The following is a 20,606-nucleotide window of genomic DNA, read 5'->3' on the forward strand; positions in this document are numbered from 1 at the left end:
GGTCTCTACTCGGGCCTTCTGATGGGCCGCAGGACTCCTATCTAAAATGTTTGCATCTGTATCTATATAGGTTCTCATGACACGTTGTTACACTGGGTAACCATTGAAAAAGTAGGTGAATCCACTTACAATTCAGAGCACCTTGAACAATTACTTGTTTATTTCAGTGCAAAGTCATACATTGGGCTATCTCTGCGCTGCCCTTTATGGTAAATCAAACCTTGACTGATCTTGGCATTGAAAGCATCTAAACTTACCACTAGTCCACGCTAAGGACACCTTGAAGTAGAAAGTCTATTCCCAAAAGAGCCCAAGTATCCGCTCAGTTTTTATATTCACAAATTCGTGTGTATTGTAAATAAAAAAATCACTGGCGTCGTGTTGTATCCTCGCATCGAATTTTTATCGGAAAGTTAGTAACTTCTAATGTTAAAAAAGAAATAAATACCAGCTCGAAGAATATTTCCCGTTTTGTTATGTATTTATTTTTAAAAGTATGTGTAAATAAAATTATTAGAATTATAAAAATTATTGACTTATTTGTTGATGAATTGTAATTTAATATGAAATGTTTCTTTAGCTGTTTTTCGTGCCTAAGTGTTTCCTAGATGTATTGAAATGATGTTGTGAACGTTATATTTTAAATCAAATCGTTTTTTATGGTTTCATATACTCTATTCATAATAGTTTAAAAAGGTTTTGATGAAGATAACCGGCAAGTACGGTGAATAAAAGTTAATAGCTCGTTCGCACTTACTAAAAGGGCAAAATAATAATAATACATATGTCGTTGTTCATGTTGTCACTTCAAAGTGCTTTACTTTTTGTAATACTACGCTACACATAGTTTAAGCTTTTTATATTAAAGAGAATAACATGCTTTTGTCAAATAATTAAATAAAAGTAAATATTTAAGGATGACCTTAATACTAAATTAAACAAGTAGAACAAAAATATGAAAATGTTTTATAAAAATCAGCTTCTTTTTGTGTCCAAAAGATCTTTAATATATTTTAAAACCAACCAACAGATGGCACTGCAAGACTGAAATCTGTGATGTGTGGAGAAAGTACTTTTAAGTTGGAAATTAACAATTTTACGTTTCGAAGTATTCAATAAATTACCAAAAAAATGTAACGTAAATTGTATTATTCAAACATGTTTTCAGTTCCAGCACTAGGAGTGCGATGAGAATATTCGGGCAAGAACATATATGGATAAAGGTGATTTATTGATATTTAACAAGCGGTTTTTCTTTATAAGTTATGTTTTAACTCAAAAAAGGGTAATTACAGTATAAATCCTATTGGTACAGTACAACGTAAACGTCACTATAACGTTCTTATTTTTGTTGTACTGTTATTTAATATTGTTATATACCACTGTAAGAATCGCGAAGTAAAGAGAGAATCGGGTATTGCTATTTATGTAATTATTCACATATTTAGTGATTTTTTTTCCGTTTAAGAAGCATCTAGGGTTTTTTATCCTAGTTATTACGACAGTAATATCAAATGATTACTTAATGAAAATATATTTTAGGAATTCATGAAGCGATCCAAATCAAATCAGCACTAGTCGATGATTATACGTTCGTCTTATCTTACTCCATTTTTAAATTATATCTTTACAAAGGAGACTAATTATCACACTCATTCAGTGATTGAAAGAATTTAAGCAAGCTATAATGAATTTTAGGCTTTCAGCCACAGATAATATATATTTAATATCAGCTAACTGAACGTGTTATTCTTGTCATACTCAAGTTACTGAACTGTATTATTCATATATTAGTTATTTAACACTTAAGTTAAAGTCACCTAGAATTAAATGCCATTAATTTACAAGTCCCGATTTGTTTTTAAAACTGGCCATTTATCTGTCTTCTTGATTGCTAGTTTATAATTGAAGATCTTATGATTTGTTATTAACAATCAGTAGCAAGAATTATTATATTTAAATACCAAAACATTAAAATTGTATTATTCACAATGTGTAAGACCTCAAATTTCAAGCTTACAGTCCTACATTGTAATCAAAAGATATGAATAACCTTAGTTACATATATAGTAAGATTAAACAACATCATTTTGTTATTATTAAATAAAACTTAAACAAATGTTTTATATTTTCATTTTTAGATAATTTGTTCCATACATATCAATAATTAGCATGCATGTCAAACTTTTCATACTTTCAATATTTCTTGTATGTAATGTTTTTTATATATCTTAAACGTAATAATTGTTAACCATTTTGTTTTTGAATTAAGTGATGGATAATGAATTTGTTTTATTTGGAAAATATCTGACAGAACTAATGAAAAACTAATTTTTAACATATGAAGTTTAAGGATAACAAAGGTTCTGTTGGTTTTAGAAGCTGCCCTAACTACTAAACTAAATTTAAAATAACCAAATACCAGCCCTTATCATCCAAATATTTATCAGGCCTTTCCTTTAAACTCTTTTAAATATACTGCATCCAACACATCTGAAGACAGCCCATTCCAAAAGCTGACTGCACTATAAGATAACTAAAACTGCCTTAGCTGAAAGTGATTCTTACACTGTCAAAATTTTTATTTATATCCTTTTGTCCTACCATTTGCAGCATTAAGTGAGGAAAAAGATGATACATTAACATTATCAGTTTCCTGTTTAAATTTTTTTATTCAAGAGAAAATAATTTCAAAGGTTTCAAACTGCCCTCATTTGACAACTTTTCCAAATACCATCCTAGTAGTCCTCCTCTGAACTATTTCCAACAATTCAATATCCTACTTAAGGAAAAGAGCCCAAGATTGAATGCAGTACTCCAACTGTGGCCTAATTAATGACCTATACAATGGGAGGGAGGGAAAACAAAAGAAACAGATGGAGATTGGAATGAAAAACATGAAAGAGGTTACAGTTACAAGTTATTCTTTAGGTAGGATGTATAAATAGGATAGTCTGTGAAGTAAATAAAGGAGAAACAAATTAGTTTAAGCTATACAGATCCAGGACAATGTTTCATTGGAGCAAAAAATTACAGAAATACATTAGATGTTTCCATGGTGGTTGACCACAACACACCTTCACAATTAGGATTCGTACTACTACATCCTTTCTCAAACTCTCTACTGCCTTCCAAAATGGTGGATGCTTGTAGCCAACCAAAACTCTGAAATCATTATTATAAGCTTCACAGAGGTTGTTTCTGTAGTCTTCCCTAGCCAATGTGACTGCATGAACATTTGATAGAGCTGGAGGGTATCGGGGAGGTATTCAACACATTACAGCTTGTGCTTTATTGCGAAAATTTGGCATTACTTTGATAAAGCACAAGATACATACTTTGTGAAAAATTATGACTATAAGATTTGAATTCAGTAAGCAAATGAAGTCGACTACCAAAATTTCTCTAATTTTTATAAATATTCAAGGAGTTGTTTTTTCTAATGATGCTTCAATAGTGGGCAATTACTCATTTTTATTTGCATGAATTGAATCATCATAGTTTCTGTTTTGTGTTCAGACAAAAAAATTTTTTTGGTATCAGTATATCTTTTGTATTTTGCAATAACCTTTAATCTCTTGTATTCAACTGAAAAATGTATTTGATAGTTGTTTTATTGAGATAGAAACATTTCTTTCTAATGAAATGCCAATTTTATGCAACAAAGTGCCAAATATTTTGCAACAATGCATAATTTCTCATCTTGCAAAATATAAGTTATAATTACCAAATTACCTAACTAATTGGATTCTCACTTGGAAACAGACACTCTTCTGAAGTAATTTTCCTGATATGATTAAGTTCTCACTTTGAAACAAGCAAACCTAAATTTGCAAACAAACAATTTTTCAAGATGTTTTAAAAAAAGTAATAAAAAATAAATAAAAAGTAGACCGTATGAAAAATATTTGAGTGAAATGTTGTCCTTTTTTTCCAAAACCTGGTGAGATACTGTCTGTATCTCATGCTATCCATTGGCAGGGGTGGAGAATATAACTTACAGAGCTTGATGACTTAAGGCTTATCATATAATCATATTAAAAAACTAAGAAAAATACTATGCATGTGTATGTTGGTCATATGAAATTTAGAAAAATATGTATGTGTATATGGCAAAACGGGCAACTGATATTAACAAACATAAAATATCAAGACAATATTTTACAGTGTTTAGGAACTACTTAGGCATTTTAAATTTCCTTGTATATTTTCTACATAATGAAAATACATTCTCACAAATACTTCAATTTGTACAATATAATCAAATTGTAAAAACAAAGTTTATCAGATGAAATAAACATAAAAAAATTTGCAACAATTTTTCTCTTATGAAATGCTGATTGTGTGTCACGTACTGTTTGCAGCTGCATCTAATGGTGACACAAATTCCTTAACTTATAAATTGAAGCATTTGTTCTGCATTAAAGCAAACTATGAAATCATTATCATTAACATGGTATGTACAATTATAACTTGTGAAACTGAATTCCTTATCACAAGTGTTAAATGTGTGAGATATTCAGATTTTGAAAAGAATACATAATACTCACCTGTAGATACTATAGCTGTAAAAAAGAAAAACACTCTGTATGACAGTAGTTATAGCAACTTGCAAGAACAAACATTGTTACACTGAAGATGTACACTTGTTTAAAAAAAAAAAATAGTAAATGTAAAAAGCATTTTAATGACAACAAAGAGCAGGTTGACAGAAGGCAGTTTGTCTTATTGATATCACCCTCTTACTGAAAGAAACAACCATATAAAGTATTAAAAACAAATAAAATTACATGTTAAATCTATGTATTTTATGTAAGGATGTAAGAGACATGAAGATCGTGTTACCTATTAATACAACAAATGAAATTCTAAAATTATTATATGGTAGTAATTAATATTAAATATTTTATGTAAGAGAAAAATAAAAGTGACCAATGACTTTATGAATGGGATTTTTAACTCACGACTCCTGGTTAACAAAACCAATGTTATATCACTGAGTGATCCAACGTTATGAGTCATCTCTATCAGTTTTCACTTATAAACCCTCTCATTGTAATAGATATACCTTATCATCTCCACCAGATATCATGGCATGGTGATCATACTCATAGTGAAAAGCTTTAAAAATGAAAGTTGGTGGAGGCAACTTGCATTCTTGGATATCTTTATAGCAGAATACTTAGGGCTGCCAACTCATGAAATGTTTAAAGTAGAACAAAGGGCCATCCATAAAGGATGCCACATGAATTAGGACAGTTTTTGAACCCCATAACACTTTGCCACATGGACAGTCTGTAAACCAAGAGGTAAATGAACACTTCAACAGCAGTTGATAGTAAAACATAACACATTTTGTCTCTAGCAGAACAGTTGGCAACCCTGAAACCACTGGCCCTATCAGCTAGGAGTTCTGGTTTCAAGTCTCAGTCCTGGTCATTTTCACTTATCAATTTTTAACACAAAATATTTTATGTTAATTGAAACAACTAATTAAAAAAACAAAACACTTTATGTACCTACTAATGTTAGTGTGAATAAGAGACATCATGATCACCTGTTACCTACCAAAACAAACAAATTTCAAAATTATATTGAACACCCCTAATTTCATTTGTATAATAAAGTAAGAATAAAGACATCAGGATCATGTTTATCACCTAACAAAACAGCCAAACAAACATCTCAAACAAATTCTGTTTACCCTTATATATCGAACTATTTGGTACCTTAGAAACATAAATTAACTGTCTTATACAACTTAGTTTTAGAACATGAAAAGGTAGAGGACTACTTACCTCTTATTTATAAAATTAAATGAAACTTTTTAAGTATAGACTTTCACTTACCAGACAAAATTCTAACAGAATTCAAATTGACAGCACAAGCAACATCAGCTGAACCATTATAAAATTTTACAACTTAAACCAAAAAAATATTCTTTACTAAGGTTTCCAAAACAAGATTTACCTTAATATTGAAGTCTGTATTTTGAACCTTACTAATGGTAGCACTAATATAACACTCAACAGAAAACTGTTCAAACCCTTAACACTTCAGTTAGACTCTTTTCACATCATATACTCCAAAAGGAACAAAGTATATCTGAAAGCTTTTACTAGTAGTTATTTAGCCCTGTCTTTAACATCATAACATTAAAAGATGGCAAGGGACCACCTAGACTGTGATAAGTGCAAGATAATGCATTGGGATGTCATGTTTGAATTATGAGCATAGCATGATAAGAATAATCTTAACAGTGTTATGGGAGAAGAAAGGTATTGATGCTCTTTTGATTAGTTTCTTAAGTTATATAAACAGCATGCTGTTGCTAGTGGTAGGGCACCAAGGAGTTTAGGTTGTATGAACTGGAATCTTGAATACATAAGGGGTTATAATGTCACTGTATAGGGCACTGGTTAGAGCACATTTGCAGAACTGTGTTTAATCTTGGTTATCCTGAAATAAGAAATTATTGGAAAGAATTCAAAGAGCTACCAGAATAAAACCTGGGATAGAAAGGTTGGCCTAAGAGGATAGGTTAAGATCTCTGATAAAAAAAAAAAAAGAGAGAGAAAGAGTTGGAATAAGACTGATGTGCTCAGATTGCAAATGAAATTTAAACTGTAGATGCATCATCTTTTTTGATATTGTGAGAATAGTAAGACTAGGGAACACAAGTATACATTTTGGCAGGGTATGAGTCATCTTAAGTTATGTCAACTGGAATGTGTTGTCTTTACAAGAAGTAGATGTAATTAATTTAAGGGAGTTTAAAGGGAAGGCTTGAGAAACTTTGAATATTTTAAGAGTTTCATATAGTAGTTAAACCAGCCTAGATGGACCAATGGGTCCTTTATTGTTCTTAAATTGTATTTAGTACTAAAAGTTGTAAGTTCATATTTATAAATGAATTGAATTAAAATAGCTGAATTATCTCCAAAATGTTGGTATCCAGCCAGTTGTAAGGGGAGCAGAATTGCTCACTGTACTCTACATAAAGTTTTATCAGGCTACAACAACATTTTTTTCTTGTACATTTTAAAAATTTTCATAAACTGAATATAGAACATTTGTGTTATTAATTAAGTATGCAGACAAATGATTCAGGCTTTTTCAATAACTGTATCTAAATCAATAATTGAATTACATTACAATGTATAACAAAGCATTTCACATAAGTAGTGGTCTTTAACAAATTACAACACCTAAAGTACACCTTGTTTTTGTTTTTCAATGTTTAAACTCATTTTCTGTGTTCTGGCTCTGTAATACAGCCTTAAGTTTTTTCCTCATTTTTGAAAGAGGCTGAATTTAGTTAGTCATTTCCAACATCTTAGTGCTGCTAATGGATTTGTAAATATTACTATTCAAGAAGTTATCCGATTTATTGGCATAACTATTGAAACACAAATGTTCCAATAAAAGATCCCTGATGGACTTTACTGATCATATTTTATCACAAAATGCAGTTTAGCACCACTCATAATTTTATAGCATGAGTGCAATTTTTTTATCTACATTTGAGATTTTCCTTCAGATATAGAAGTATCACCATTTATTGATTAATATCATGTTTGGCATCTCATCAGTGGTTTTCTGAAAGCCAATATTCAGTTTCAAGTGTAGTACTCTACCTGAAAAAGTAAAAACTTGTTGAAAAACACTGAAAACTTTGGTCAGGTTGAGAATGCTTTCTTTATTTAATTTAAGTAATACTTGAAGTTAGGCATACAGATGAAACTAGTTGTGTATTATATGCAAGATTCTTATACTTGTAGGATTAACTCCTCTGAATATAGAAAAATTAAAGAGTTTAAATGACTTTGTGATAAACAGTAGTTAAAAAATTTAAAATATATAAATTTCAGTATCAGACAATATCTCAATCATGAATTTATTTATCAAAAATAAATCATATGCAGATTTGGTATACAATTAAATATTTAATATTGATTATATTTTGCAACGAAATTTCTGGATCATGCCTGTGAAAGTACGCAAACACCCTACAACGCAATTTATAAATTGTAAAAGGTAGATTTTATTTGTACTTAGCATGCGTGTAATTGTTGTTTTTTTTCCATTGCAGTGCGCTTGTTTCAGTTGTGTAAGATGTTGTATGTATTATTTTTAATGTTTATTGGTGTAACTGGCGTCTTTAATGCAAAATTTGTATTTATATGTAACAGCGTAGAACCGATAATAAATACATTTTGTTTCGTTTCATTAACAACCTCGTTTTTTATCATAGTAAAAGTAGGCTTAGTGCTCCTCTAGTTTAATTCATGCACAAATGAAATATTTTTACGTAATGTCTTTAACGAATAAAAATATATGAACTTTCCAAAACCATAGAACATATTTTATTATTATTACTGTCACTGTTATTTCGTTTTTCTATATATGATGCGATATATATTAAAAGTACATTATCATAACATTAGGCTCGAGCTATACGTCACGAAGTCACAACGTGTTCATCTCAACTTCTGAAGTCACTATTAAAAGTGTAACCTGGTAATGAACTAGATAGGCTCATTACATTTAATATGTATTGTGGACATTAATGATATTTTAATTGTTAGTATCAAAAGCATTTTACACTTTCTCTGTTAACAAGAATAACTCTTCACATAATTAAAGGAATATTTGGTATTTTATTTTGAGGGTACTACTTTATCTTTACGTTAGAATTCTGGCGTATCTGTAGAACTTTTATTGCAAATACTGATTTTCTGGCTGTTGGATAAATGTCCAAACATCTATTGCAACTACAAATTAGTTCATTGGAATAACAATAATAATATTCCTTTCAATATTATGACCCCCCTTCCCCCAGTGTGGTTCAAGGGTAAATGTGAAGGCGTATAACGTCAAAAACTGGGTTGGGATACTCATGGTTGGCACAACACGGATGGTCCATTGTATAGCTTTGCGCTTAACTACAAACAGATAATAAGCTTTATAAAATTTCTCGTTTTCCTAATGTTAATAACTATCGACTAGAAACAAAAACCGAATTTAAAATTATACTGGAATACAATTAAAATTAGGCTAGTAATATTCCTTGTATAAAGTTGTAATGGTGCGGTTCGTACTGTCATATTCTTAACCGCAGACTCGTTAATAATTAGTATACGCTTGCATCACACGTCTTATGCTTTGAAGAGGGCACTTAGCAATCTCTTCTTACACTAAACAAGTGAAATAAAATATTTTATTAAAATAGTAATAACAATAAACACCAAGTTAGTAGTATATCCGCCGCTTTTTACTGAACAACCAGCTATTATTGTAATGTCTGTAAACAGGATAAAATTTGACATTACCTATTTCGTTAAAATCTTGCACAATTAATTTGTAAATTATTATGTTAGTTAACAACAACAAAAATAGTGAAGAGTAGTGTTTTCAGTATTACAAAAAAAAAAATTGAATTTAATATGGAATATATTGAAAGATTTAGGAATATATTTTTTGAATAAGCTCATGCAGACGTAAATATAAAATAATGATACTTTTGTACACTAGATGGAAGTACAGTATTATTCTAAGCAACCTTGTCTGTTTTAAATCACCGCTATGTAACTCAGCTCTCTATTTAACGCAGGGAATCGAACCATGATTTTTAGTGTTTTAACTATGCAAGCTTAACGCTAACTCATACGAGTACCTTTGACCAATCTTTTAATCTTAAATAAAACTAAAGTTTGTTATGATTTCTTATCACACATTTCATGATACTTAAAGTTAGTAAAACTTTTGATATGTAAACTTTTTTTTTTTTTTTTTTAGTGAGTACCTTTATTTACATTCATATGAAGTTTAATAAAATCAAATGCGCCCCGCTGGAACAGCGGTAAGTCTATGAATTTATAACGCTAAAATCAGGATGGTTGCTTTTTTCAAATTATCCTTGTAGACAGGACAGGAAGTATACAAAGCATTAAAAAATTCAAAATCGTTAGTATTGTATGCAGTTAGAATATAGTAACATAATTAGACATGCGTTTTTAAAACTCGATTTTATGTTAATGATTTTTATATTATAACAATTGTAGTTTTTCTTTCCTTGCTGTTTAATTTAAAGGAAGTCCCCTTGCATATTTTTTTTCCTCTCTTAATATATTCATATTCAGTTTATTGCTAATGTAAATAGCCTCGAATAATTAGTAATACATTTATTTTATTTACGTAAAATGGATGTAGAGAAATAGCAAATGGGGTTTTAATCTAACACGTCATGCACCTTAACAAATTGTGACTTGGTTCCAGGCATTATAAAACTAAGCCTTATTGTTTTGCATGAAATCGCAACTGTCAGATGGAAGTGTATTAACTTGTACAAAAGCCATACTACAGATAAATATACTTCTTTCTGTTTCTGAGTAGGATTTGAATGTGAAGAGTCTCATTACATTGAAGATTAAAATAAAGAACGAAGGCAAATATAGCAAGTCATCTGTCATCCTGGAGGTATGTATATCACATTTTCTTCTTCTGATTGCTGGAAAAATGCCCAAAGTTATATAAAGGTTGTGGGTGTTCTTTTTTATCAGGTTATATATATTTCACTGTATATTTTATATTCCAGTACAGCTTTAGCCACTAAAATAAGATGTATTTCAACTAATAGGTTATTTGGGAATACAAGAGAATTGTTTGATTTAGAATTTTTATGTAAGGCTACGTAAAGACATTATTCATAATGCTGTCCATAATTGTGCACTGATATATAGGGAAACAGCACCCACCACCATCTCTTTGGCTTTTTTTTTTTTTTTTTTCCTGATCAAATAGAGGGATTCGGCTGTAATTCTTATAGATTATGTTAACCACCGACCCCAACAAAATGTTAGAGGGAGCTTCATTTTAACAAATGCATTTACGATTAGAATTTATTTGGTATTTATTATTAACTGTATGTATCTGAAAAATAAAACAAGGGACATGTAAAATTTGTGAAACAGAATGTTCCAGTAAGCATTCAGATATGATGTGTCAACTTTCACAGCTTCTTTTAAACAGGGTAATTAATTGTGAGACAGTAATTTTCTTTGTTTTGTTGTTTTGCTGTACATTGGGCCATTTGTTACCAACTGGCTGAAGGTATTGAAACCTGATTTTTAGTGTTATAAGTCCTCAGACCTACCAATGAGCCAGTTAGGGGCTAGACAGTACCATCATGAGTGTATACCTAGTCACCTGTGTCATGCTCTGTGGAGATCATTTAGCTCTTTTCATTAAATAAGAAAGAAAATATATCGTTATGGTTACATAATTAGTAAGTTATCGATTATTCTTGTCAACCTTCCAATGATCACTTAAATGAAACCCTCACATTATTTTTTCAGTGAAATACTTTGGTTTTAATTATTATGTGTTTTGATGCTGAATGTGTCTTTAATGTGTAAAAGTAGTTTTTCAGTATTGACAAAATAATTACTAAAGGATTGTGTAGATCTTTCAGAGCCAAGTATGTGAAGTTATAAAAGACCAACTTGGGTTTTATTTACTAGTATCTGCTGATTCGTTTAGCTTCTTCTTTAGTTGTGATGGGAATATTCTTCTGTTCTCAGAGCACTTCTTGTTACTCAACTGATTACTTTATCTTCTCCCCCAGTTGTGATGGGAACTTCTTGTTCGAAAACCACTTCTTGTTACTCAACCGATGTTTGCTATCTAATCTGTTTGTCTTCTCATTTAACTGGAAAGAGAATTTTATCCTGTTCAGAAACCATTTTCTGTTACTCAACTGTTGTTTCACAACTGATCTGTTTACCTTCTCAAGGGGAATTTTCTTCATATTCATGAAAGTAATTCTGTTCCTTGGCTGCTGTGCCATACCCGATCCATTTGTCTTTTCCTTTGACTTCGATGGGAGGATCTTCCTTCATCTTCAAGAAACCACTTCACCTTCTATTCAACTGCCATTTTAGAAAAAGGTATTTTTTCTTTCTGTGTGGAATGTTTGGTTTTTACCTACAAATTATTTACCATTTATCATATCCTGTAACCAGGGATTGCTCAGTTGTGAGTGTGGTTGGATTGGAAATTCAAGGATTTGTGGTTGCAACCCATTGCTGCAATAACTCTCTCTGTGCTTGGTATTCATGGATGCATTAAAAGAGTGATGGGCAAATTATTGAATTTTCCTTATTTGGTAAGGCAAAACTAGCTAAAGAGTTGGCAATGGATGCCATTGGCACAGTTGCTTTGTCTCTAACTTATCAGTTCAAATTTAGGAATGGTTATTTGCATTTAAACTCTTGTGTGATTTCTTTTCCACCAGAGGGCCATGACTTCAATAATGTATGAACTTTTTTGGGATATTTATGTATATGGTGTTAAGTATCTTGAAATAACAAGAATATTTCTTAATATTGTGCAAGCAACACTTTACTATTTCCATCAAACACATGGTTACTGAAAAAAAGGTTAATTTTAAATGTTCTTTCCATGTCTGCATCATTGTATATTGTAACATTATCATCACCAGTATAATATACCAGTTACTTTTATTCTTTTTGACCTCATACAGACATCACAGTCACACTTGATACTTGCTTTTTCTATTTTTTTATTTTTCTAAAGAGGACCAGAATTAAGGGAATATCCTGAATATCAGAAATCTCATGAAATGAAGCGAGTACTTTGTAGAATTTATCCAAATAAGTTCTCTATAAACATTAATTTACATGTAAGTGATCATGAGTTCAGACAGCTAAAAAGTTTGCAAACAGCTAGAGTTATTAAGTTTCTAAGTCTGCAGTTTAACTTTGTGTGTTTGTTCTGTAACTCAAAGAGACTATGTTCAAACTGTGGTGGTATCCACAGAGATTTATGAGAAAGTGAAGGTTTAGCAAATTTTTGCATTTTAAAAGTTTTAGCTATCTAATGTTCAATATAGTGGAAAAATAAACTGTAATAAATTTACCAATATTAAAAATATCTTGTTAAAGCTCTTTAAAGTAGACTTTGAAATCACAATACTGAAACATCAGTTTCATTGAAAAAAAACAAGAATCATAACCTATCTGCATTGTTCTGTAATAAATACAAGAAAACGGGTAAATACTGTGAGTGTGTTTTAGGAAAAACTTTTAACTGGCTTTTCTTTGGTTGGGAATAGAAGTACTCACACTACACCTCATGTAAAATCCTGTCAGTATTTTTAAACACATTAGATTTATTTTAGAGTAGGTTTACATTACGGATGTTAGACCTAATCTATATTTGACGAAAGTGAAAAATAAACGAAAAATGTTATTTTCTTTCATTATAAAATGTTGCAAACTTCTCTCTGTCTAATGCTACCTTTTCATTTTCAGTAACTGTTTAGAGAACCTCTGTTTCTTACGTTTGGAAAGGAAATTTCTTATTAATTCACATTATTGGATGGCCTACAAAAAAAAAAAACAGTTTTAGTACAAATTAAATAAATCAAAATTCAACGAGTTGTGTATTAGTAGTACCTTGTCAGCTTATAGTATTACTAATACGAAATAAGTAATTGCATACACACTAAGAGTTTGCACATGGAATGATATTCCACAATTATTCATAGAGTATAATTTATTGATAAAAATACAGTCTGGTAAACCAGTTATTATTACCATCTGCAACATGTGTATATATACTTAAATATATACATGTGTACATGCATTATTATTCTGATTTTAACTGCATTTTTGAGAGGCAGTTTGTTCAAACAATAATGTACATATTGTTTTAAAAGTAATTTGTTTTGATTCACCGTTGTTCTGTGTGCCGTTGAGTTTTTCAACTGTAAATAAATTTTCGTGGAAAAATAAAACGACAATATAGAAATTAAATACCTAATTTTGTTTACAATATTAATGGCTATGGCTAATCTATTATATGATAACGCATGCAACGCAAACATGCGGGATTCGATTCACCACAGTGGTTGGATTGCAGATAGGCCTATTATGTAGCTTTGCACAAAGAAAACAGTAGGTGATAGCGCTTTTTCCTAGTGTTTTTGCGCTGTCTTTGGGTCAGAAGTAAGTTTATCAACCTGTTAGGCTAAAATCCAGGTTTCGTTACTTCGCGTGGCACATTGGTGTGTCTGCGGACTAAAACGCTACCGAATTTCGATACCTGTAGTGAGCAGAGCGATTGTTTTTTTTGTTGTTGTTTTTTTGGAATTTCGCACAAAGCAACTCGAGGGCTATCTGTGCTAGCCATCCCTAATTTAGCAGTGTAAGACTAGAGGGAAGGCAGCTAGTCATCACCACCCACCGCCAACTCTTGGGCTACTCTTTTACCAACGAATAGTGGGATTGACCGTCACATTATACGCCCCCACGGCTGGGAGGGCGAGCATGTTTAGCGCGACGCGGGCGCGAACCCGCGACCCTCGGACTACAAGTCGCACGCCTTACGCGCTTGGCCATGCCAGGCCCAAGCAGAGCGAAGATAGCCCATTGTGTAGTTTTGCACTGAAAATCAATAACCGTTGAAGCTTGAAGTTACATATATTTTTATGTAAATTATTTTGCTACAAAGGACGTGTTTACTGTTATTCAAACTATGTTTAACAAAGTAAGTTTGAAAGACCCGTATTCCTATCTTTGATAAATTTGTGAAGTAAACGGCTATACAAGCACATATAAGATCCTGTATGACATGAGAAACATTTCCATAAGTGAAAATATCTTAAATAATATTTTGGCCTTTCTATACGAAACTCGTATTGATCTTTGTTTATTATACCTTAGTATAACGTTTGAAGTTTGTAAAGTTGGACGTATAATACATAATGAAAAGGTAATTTACTCAATTAATTTTAATTATTCCTCTTTTTAATATTAAAATAATAATATAATCTGTAATTAGTGGAAAGAATAGTTGATTACATAATTTTGGAATACTCAAGTTTTGAGCTGATACTGATCTAAAGATTGAAACCCTGTTGTGTGATAGAATATGTTTTGATGAGCAAAATATAAATTCATAATTGTTCACTACTTCTAAACTGTTACACTTATGATGCATCACAACTATATTATGTAAATATATGAATGATGCTGAATATTTCTTGTCGAGATTGTGTTTTTTGTTTTTTGTTGTTTTTTTTACAAATATAGCTGTCATGTTTATTTTCTTTTTTCATATGTAGGTTTTCCGATATTATGGGTAACATTATCTTTGAGTTTCATTGCGTCATTTCCTGGCTGTTAATGTATGACATCGTTTTCGGAGACCTGGAACCATTATATTTATCTATTCAGTTGAAGAACTTACTGTATAAGCTGTCTCAGTTTTATGAACTACGTAATGTTAATAAACAGTTTTAATAGGCATAGACAATCAGTTCTGAGTTTTGTTTTCGAAGAATTATAAAGACAAGTTGTAGGAAATTGCGGTGGCGATGACAGTTCTGAGTTTTGTTTTTGAAGAATTATAAAGACAAGCTGTAGGAAGTTGCGGTGGCGATTACTTGTAATTTTTTGAAGATGTTTTTATTGATTAGAATGCTTTATGTTGTTCATTTCAATAGTTGTGTGGCCTATCGCGTGTGGTAATCCGAGGGTCGCGGGTTCGCGCCCGCGTCGCGCTATGCTCGCCCTCCCAGCCGTGGGGTGTATAATGTGATAAACATGTTTTCAAGACTACATTAGTTACACTGCTCTGTAGCTTTGTGCGAAATTTCCAAACAAACAAACAAACAAATTCAGTTGTGTGCCATGTGGTGTACTTTACTTTTCATATATAAACATGTTTTTCACTACATTGTTACACTCTGTATCTTTCAGAAATCCCACATTCGATCCTTGACACACCACTAAATAATGTTCTGCATTTCCAGCTGAAGAGCCATTATAATCGTGATAGCCAATGCCACTATTTACTCGGGAGTAGCAGCACAGGTGGCAGTTGCTTTTGACTTTATTTTCCCTCTGATTAGCAGTTCTAAATTAGGAATGGATATGCCTGAACTGTAGGGGCTTTTAGCCTGATCGCTTATCCAATATGTATTACTTTTATAGTGTCAATCTTTTGTATAAACAAGAACTCATACATATATATATATATATATATAGAGAGAGAGAGAGAGAAAGAAATAAAATTAATACTTAAACAGTTTATAACTATACATCAGTATAATTTATCCACTGCACAATTAAATTAGTGCCTTACTATAGTAGGGGGTGGAATGCCAACCTCAGGAGCTAAATGTATTTACTTCCTCCTCAAGTGCATGTACCTTATTTCGTTTTCCATCTTCTTTTTTATATATTTATCTATTTTGTTTCCTTTCTTTCTTTTATATTATTACTTTGGAGAGTAGTCACTTTTTAATAATTGAGACTGGTGGAGGGAGGTTAAGACTGATAGAAGGTTTATCCCCACCGCAGTGTGGGCTCTACGACTTCACCTATCTCCAAAACCCAGGGTACATTTTATGTCCCATATTATAGCCTGTACCATGGGGGTCCTTTTAATTTATGCAGTGCCATTAATTTATTAATTAATTTATTTGTTCATTAATATATTTATAACTTGTTATGGTGTGAACGTATTTTCCAAGCTAGCGATGCATGGTTATAAATAATTGTGTTTGTCATAAAACATTAGTATTAATACCATTTTTAACATTGTAGGGATTTCCAAGAATTAGAAAAGTGTATAGTAATAGTATTCCAATCAATCATCGTATCCATTGCTGACGACGTGTTTCACTTAATCCGGAGCTCATTAGGACGGCTGGAATACAACAAATATTAATATTAATGCTTACGACAAATATGATTAATTAAACCATGCTTTGTCACCTTGATAAAGGGGCTCACACCATAGCAATTGTTGTTATAATAAATAGTGTTCCGACGACTACTGTGTTTGTTGTGTCCCAGCTGGCCTAATGAGCTCTGGACTGAGCGAAACGCATCGCCAGCAATGGGATGTGGAGGACATAGTGTGAGTAATACTACTAATATATATTCTTCATCAGCTCATAAAAAGTATTTTTAAATGGTCAGTTTTTCTTTCGTTATTTTGTTTTAATACTAACTATTACAGTATGTGTACTTCCAACGTAACTTTGTTAATTATTATTTACAGACACTCTACTCACTTCAAGAGACTTGTTGCATAATTATGTTGTTTGAGTAGATGTTTTAGTGGATTGTAATATAAAAAAGGGTGTTAAGCCATCACTCACAAGAGGAGTTAGAGAAACTGAGGAACAAGTCGATTAAATTCTATTATTGAATTAGACCAATATTTCTCAACCACCGGTTTGTGGTATTTCACAGCAACAAAACAACAAAAACTAACAGAATATTCATATGTAACAGTTTTTGTTGAAGTTGTATTTTAAAGATCAGCAACAGTTTATCGAAACGGGTAAGAAACGTTGCTTTATACATAGGCTTATATTTGAAAAAACAAAAGCAAGTGGAAATGAACTTAGGAAAGTATTTAAAAACACATTTGTAGTAGGCTTAGCATGGCCAGGTGGTTAGGGTACTTACATGCAATTTGAGGGTCGTAGGTTCACATCCCTGTCCCACCTTTCGTTGATTAAAGAGTTCACTGTGGGTGATGGTGACTAGCTGCCTTACATCTAATCTGTTACTGATAAATTTGGAACGGCTATCTGCGCTAACCGTCGTGTAGCTTTGCATGAAATTCAAAACAAACTTAATAGACGAGTATAATATTACCAATGTTTTAAACGTTATTCGATTCGTTTATATCTCTGTACTTCGTATCAAAAAAGTCACGCTTTTTAAGTGTTTTTTTACGGATGGGATATTTAATAAATATGTCATTCTTGGTTAAAATATTGTTTGTTAAGCGCAAAACTACACAATGTGCTATCTGTATTGTGCCCACCACAAGTATCGAGACCCATATTTTTCCGTTATAAGCAGAGGCGTCGCTAGCTACTAACTAGCTCGAGCCCCGAATCTTTTAAGTATCTTGCAACGCCTCTGGTTAATAAGCCTTCACACTTACCGCTGAGCCACTTGGGAGGGGAAAAGGGATTAAAAGATGGAACTATGGATATCAGTGTTTATAACAAATTAATGTAGCAAATGTATTAGGCTAAGTCGTACGTCAAAATACTATACTTTAAGAGTCTCAAGGAAAATTAGCTTTGGCCGTTTCAGGTAACCAAACAGTAAAACCAAGATATTCTTTCATATGTTATTAACTTCACATTTGAAAGCGATCAGTATCAAATGACAACATTATACGACGTCAAACTTCAACAAATAAAGCCTCAGTCAAAGCCTTGTCTAATAAAAACAGTCATGGATATCGACCTCAGGCCTCGCTTGTTGTTCTTCAAGCAAGCAATTCATCAAACAGTTGTACACTTGATCTACACACACACAACTAGCCTAGAAGACAAGAGAACAAAGAAGACGATTCACCACGCTGTCACCATATGTCAGCCTTTTGAAAACTAAACTGGCTGGACTTCTTTCACAGAAAAGTGACCTTAACCTTTCCCGAGATGTAATGTGACCCATAAGGTCTCATCCTAGCTCCCCGATGGATACATTTACCTCATATAGTTTAGAAGTAGGCATGTTTATAAGCTGAATGTGTACATGTCTGTGTATATATATTGTACATATATACACACAGAGATAATATTCACAAACAGCTACAAGTAGTAGTTCCTAATGGTGCAAGACTAGCAACTTTAACCTTTTCCATTTTAAGTGAAGTTAGAAACAAACACAAACAGTTCCTGAAAACTGCAAAAGACGAAAATTAAAGATGTGTAACTAAATTTACGAACCGAGGATGCTTCTGTTTGAAAAGACACGAAATTGAACTATCACGAGATTATGGGTTTTATCAGCTATTACGATTACGCAAACTATTTCGAAATTCACGTGCATATTATAACTCTACGGTACTGCTCGTGTTTCGTAAGTTGTATCTTTATGATGTGAAGTGTAAAGTTTAACTAATAGACCTGAGTTTTCAATTGATTTCTTCTGCCATTTTTCTTGGTTTCGGGCTTCATTCTCAGCAAGATAAAGCTGCAGAAGAACTGTACACAGAATTCATTCCACATGTTGAATACGCTGTTTAAATTCACTTTATAAGACAATTTAACTGTCTTAGATTATATCTGAAATTACACTGAGAGTAAAACTTACTTTATAGATGGTTGTGAAAGATTTCTGAAAACGATTCTGTATATTTAAATCAGCAAGTGATATCACAAGTACAGCCAATATAAAGTCCCGATGGAAAGGAATATATTAAGGAATACATTGTGTGGTATAACAGTGTTGTTGTTTGTGGAATTTTACGTAAAGCTATTTGAGAGCTATCTGCACTAGCCGTCCCTATTTTGAACTGATAAACTAGAGAGAAGGCAGCTACTCAACACCATTCACCATCATTTTGTGAGCGGCTTTACTAGAGAGAAGACAGCTACTCAACACCATTCACCACCAATTTGTGAGTGACTTTACTAGAGAGAAGACAGCTACTCAACACCATTCACCACCAATTTGTGAGTGACTTTACTAGAGAGAAGACAGCTACTCAACACCATTCACCACCAATTTGTGAGTGACTTTACTAGACAGAAGACAGCTACTCAACACCATTCACCACCAATTTGTGAGTGACTTTACTAGAGAGAAGACAGCTACTCAACACCATTCACCACCAATTTGTGAGCGACTTTAATCGAATGGTGAGATTTGACCATCAATTTCATGGATCCAAAATGCAATTTCTTTTATTTCTTGGCAGTTACAGGACACGAACCACGGAACCTCGTATTCATGTCTGCCATGCTAACCATTTGGCCGCACATGGCCTCTTAGATAGTGTAGTGCTAACAAAAATTGATCGTAGTTGGTAAGAGTAAAGAGACGGTCCTTTTCGACGCAAGAAGTTTATGAGCTTAAATCATAAAAATGTTTATATCGAGAATTGAGAATTTTCAAGATCCTGACATCCCTTATACATAATGGTATTGAAAAGCAAAGGAATATGGATCACTTTATTGAACCAGGGCCATATAGAAAGAGATTTGCAACAAGTCGTACCTCAGCGTGATAAACAAAGCTTAGTGACTTGTAACAGGTAATAATACACGAACATAGAGGTTAGTAGCAAAAGTTGCCATGTGCTTCGAGCATGATTACGAACCAATAAGGAAGAATCTCCTTCTGAAAAGACTCAAATCACATGTATAAAAATTGCTTTCACGACATATTTGTTTAATCGTTATAATCTCAAGCAGTTGCTGTTCTATATAAAGCAGTGCCAGTTAATTCATCAGGGTCTGGAACTTTGGATTCCTCTGTGATCTGACCGTTATGTACTCAACGAATGTCGTTCTCTTACATTAAATGTCTTTGGAAAGCCTTCAGGAAAAATAGCGTGCTCTGGACATGACAAACAATGGAGCCTTTTGCGATGAAATCTACTAATACGCTGCAGAGCTATTGTCAAGATGCATGCATGGTCGGTTAGATAGAGTATGACCGGACATAACAACATTGATTGTAGCGAAGTGGAGAGGCTCTGAAATCATTTTAATATAACGCATTTAATATCTGTGTAGATCTGCAGTAGGATATGTAACA

General features: G+C 32.3%; 1 protein-coding gene and 1 long non-coding RNA gene across 6 annotated transcripts in view; one reads left to right on the forward strand and one right to left on the reverse strand.

The window, feature by feature from the left end:
- Window positions 1-1,030: 1,030 nt before the first annotated feature.
- The window catches only part of LOC143226104 (uncharacterized), a 67,301-nt gene continuing 47,725 nt past the window's right edge, over window positions 1,031-20,606 (forward strand). Inside the window, exons 1-2 of one of the 4 annotated variants that reach the window (XM_076456613.1) lie at window positions 1,031-1,223; window positions 10,396-10,479. The gene's annotated coding sequence lies outside the window, so the exon portion shown is untranslated. Of the gene's footprint in view, window positions 1,224-9,584; window positions 9,863-10,395; window positions 10,480-20,606 lie in introns of those variants that run through there. The other 3 variants (XM_076456622.1, XM_076456614.1, XM_076456616.1) reach the window with 3 other exon arrangements.
- LOC143226105 (uncharacterized) overlaps window positions 12,440-20,606 on the reverse strand; it is a 44,986-nt gene continuing 36,819 nt past the window's right edge. The window contains exons 1-2 of one of the 2 annotated variants that reach the window (XR_013014296.1): window positions 17,508-19,261; window positions 12,440-13,406 (exon numbers count right to left, since the gene is read on the reverse strand). This is a non-coding gene — a long non-coding RNA (uncharacterized LOC143226105). Of the gene's footprint in view, window positions 13,407-17,507; window positions 19,262-20,606 lie in introns of those variants that run through there. The other variant, XR_013014295.1, reaches the window with a different exon arrangement.

The sequence above is a fragment of the Tachypleus tridentatus genome, chromosome 9, assembly GCF_004210375.1.
Source record: "Tachypleus tridentatus isolate NWPU-2018 chromosome 9, ASM421037v1, whole genome shotgun sequence".
Lineage (NCBI taxonomy): Eukaryota > Metazoa > Arthropoda > Merostomata > Xiphosura > Limulidae > Tachypleus > Tachypleus tridentatus.